Source organism: Lepidochelys kempii, chromosome 2 (assembly GCF_965140265.1).
Source record: "Lepidochelys kempii isolate rLepKem1 chromosome 2, rLepKem1.hap2, whole genome shotgun sequence".
NCBI classification, from domain to species: Eukaryota; Metazoa; Chordata; order Testudines; family Cheloniidae; genus Lepidochelys; species Lepidochelys kempii.
Window position 1 is genome coordinate 92,614,813 of NC_133257.1, and position 3,812 is coordinate 92,618,624.

Genomic DNA, 3,812 nt, shown 5'->3' on the forward strand with positions numbered 1-3,812 from the left:
GCTTTAACACCTTTCTTGTTTGTGGCAGTTATTTGAAACTTGGCAGGGACAAAGCCTGGGGGCTAAAGACATGCTTTCCACTCGTTCTGCGAAACGTTATTCAGGTTTGGCTGAGTTGATAATTATTTTCAACAGTTTATTTCCCTTCCCTTACTTGTGCTGCTGAGAAAAATTTTGGCAGCATATCAAAATAACGAACAGTAGCTTTCTAAAGAGCTGGGCTTATGCTTCACTGAGAATACCTGGAATTTGACTGAGCAACTACAGTAGTGAGCACGGGAAGCTTTCCCCCAATGGCATATAGCACTAATGACCACGTCCCCCACCTTGGGATAAAGCCCTTTTGAGCTGCCAGCTAATGAAGTCTTATAGTTCAGTTGGTACAAGTATGTACTGCAGTGTTGAAGGTTTAGGGTTCAAACCCTGCTGTTACATGGTATGGGAGGTTGTTACTGTTCTACCTAATAGAACTTGGTTTTATACCTTTAAAAAAAAAAAAGGCAAAAAAACCAAACCCAAAACAAAAAACCCCCTAAAATTACATGCCCAAAACAATCAAACGAACATTACTTAGGTTGCAACGTCAAGCACTCAAAATTTAGGAAATGTCAGATTTACAGTTTCCTGGGCATTCTTAGTAATGTGATCATATACTTTCTATGTGACCCTTGCCTCATTCACTGCATAAGATGGGAGCACAAAGAAGAAGAGTTAAGTTGCCCAGGCAACTGTAAATTGCTTGGTTGTAATGATGCAACTCGATTGATTATAATGCCACTGCTTTGGTGTAAATGAAGCTCCTTCCAGATTAAGTGTCATCTATGGCTACATCTACACTACACCCGGGTTCGACCCTCCGAGATCGATCCACCGGCGGTCAGGTTAGCGGGTCTAGTGAAGACCCGCCAAATTGACAGCCGATCGCTCTCCAGTTGACCCCTGTACTCCACCCCTGACAAGACAAGTAAAGTAAGTCGACGGGAGACGGTAACTCAACCTAAGGTATGTCGACTCCAGCTACGTTATTCGCTTAGTGTAGGTCGACTTACTGTGGTAGTATAGACATAGCCTATGTTGTAGCTAAGGAATTTCTAAATGTGAGAACTCTTTAAGTGTTTTATGGAACTCCATAGAAACATGAAATCTAGGTCAGATATATCACTGCTTATATCAAGTTGTGTTTGAAAATGCTCTGTATCCTTGTGAAAGTCCCCTTGTGCAGTTTAAGTTACTGAATTTAAAAGAATGTAGAATTATAGTTGGGGCTGAAAAAATTTGAAAAGAGGTGCTGGGGGAGAACTGGGAGTTGCTGGACAAAGGAACTGCAACAAGGAGTAGGGTAGGGGAGGTCACAATGTTTGGGAGCCAGTAGGGATGGAGATCTTGAGCAGGAAGGAGAGAGAGAGGTTGGGAAGTGAGTGAACTGGACCGGGCTGGGCAAGTAGACTGGGATCAGAAGCCTGAGGAGTGGAGATCAGGACAGTGAGTCAGTGGTGGAATAGAGACAGACCTGGGACAGGTTCAAGGGGGGAAGAGGTCAGGCTTGCAGGGGGTAATTGCAGAAGTCTGTGCTCACTAGAGAACACTTCCTTCCAGTGCCTAGCCTAGTACCCAAGATCTGAATCTTGCCATTCCTCTGATACCAGAGATCTGTGAAGCCTTATAGATGGTGAGAAAAATTCATTAAAACAGTTATCAGAAAAAAACGTTCTGAGAAAAAATGAAATTTTTCATGAAATTGTATCAATTCTGATGAAAAGTCTCTAACTTTCAGAATGAATTTTTTTTTTTTCGTTTTTAGCTTTAATTTTATTTTGGAATGCAATTTTAGTAAATTAAAAAAATTTGAGCAGCTTCTACTTATACTGATTTGAAACATCTTCTTTTATAAATCAATGTCTTTTATTTGTGTTATAATGAAATAGCTTGACATTTTGACAGTGATTTAAAAAAACCTGTTTTTAAAAAACACTACATTTCACAAGGTTTTGTTCCAAAACAAATTCAAAACTGAATTTTTTAAATGAAATTTTCAGAACTTCCATTTCTCAAGAAATTTCTAATTGAAATTTTTGTTCTGATTGGAATGAAAACAAATTTGGAAAGGTCAGTTTCCCACAAAACAAATTGAGTTTCACCTAGCTCTACTGAAGGCCACTGGGAAAGAGTCCTGTATCACTCTAGTGCTGGTTCACATAGTGAATAACAACCCTACTGTTGCTGTCACATACCCTGTTAGCTCAAGTGTCAAGCTAGCTCCCTGGATGGGAAAATAAAAACTTTTCCAGCTGTTGATTTGTTCATGTTTAGAACGTGCCAGAAGCTGACAATTCCAGAGTAATGCACAAACCTCCCTTTGCAAACTGTACCCACCGCCTATAATGTGTCTCCAGATATCTACCATACTTTTTGTAATTATGGAGTGTGGAATAGTCCACGCTAGTAGCCATACAGGGTAACACAACTGGAGAGAAATGTATTGACTGAGTCCCTGTCATAGTGTGCCTGGACTTAAAACAGAAGAAGAAATAGACTTTCTATCCCCAGGAATGTAAAGTGTCTAGAATGGCACAAAACCAGTAGATAGCTGAGCGGGGAAGAAAGTGTCATTTCAAACAAAGTATGTAATGAGCAGTGTCATGTAGGCCATCTTACTGGAAGTCTAATGGTAAATCTTTGAGCAGGAGCTATTTTAAGGCCTCTGGAAGGATTAAATAATCTCCACTTTTTCGGTCACTTGGAAGAACCCAACTACCATATCTGCAGATTGGACTACTTTCTGAAACTCCCTGGCTTCCCTTGTGTGTTTCAGTTTTCCATCACTTACCTTTCTACTCTAAATATACTGGTGAGTTACATTTTTGAGGTATGGGGGGAGAATCCTTTGCAAATTTAGGATTTGAAATATCTCCAATTTCTTTTTTGGGGTGGGGAATATACTCTGTACCTTTATCTTTGTAACTCCACTGTTCTGTTGACGAGAAACTTCAATTCACTCCTCATGAATTACCTCTGTCTTTACTTTTCCAGAGGCAGAAACATCTAAAGAACAAATTGTTACCTAAACTAATCATTCTTGGTGGCTTATTAGGTAAATCCATATTGGCAGACCTAAGTAGTTAAGTTGAAACTTGTGAGGGGGGAAAAAAATATCAAGTTAAGGGTGTATTGCACACTGCCTATGGAAGTGTAACAGCAATGACAACAATTAGTTGGTAATTTAAAGCAGGTTTATCTGGCAGTCTCACTGCTGAAATGTTTTGTAGTTTCAATGCTGAATGATTATTGTACTATAGAATAATTGTGAGTTTTAAATACTGTTTAAGAGGGGCTAGTTTTTGAAAATTAGATAACTGCACACAAATACACATGATTTGGGTGTGAATGTGTAATTACCACGTTTGCAAATTAGGTATGTGATTACATGCTTTAACTGTCCAAATATCTGCCCCAAGCTTTATGGGAGTGTACTGCACAATCGTTGAGCCCAATTGTGTCCCTTTAATCAGTCGAGACATTCACTGGCTCAGACAGCAGTTTTACCCTTTGAGGCTTCAGAATTTGGTCCTTTTGTTACTGAATGGAAAGAATCTGGTATTTAAGATTAATGCTGCTGTTACTAATTTGGGTTTTAAGGTAAACTCCTGCCGTAAAATATTTGCATTGCAGCCATGACACTGATTAAGTGTTCTCTCATAATAAACTCATTTTCAGGTTTTTAACTATCTGAAAATGTACCCAACCTTATTCTTAGCTCCAGGATGAACTTCTGGGGCAAGATTAGAAGACATCCATTTGGCAATTTTTGAAAT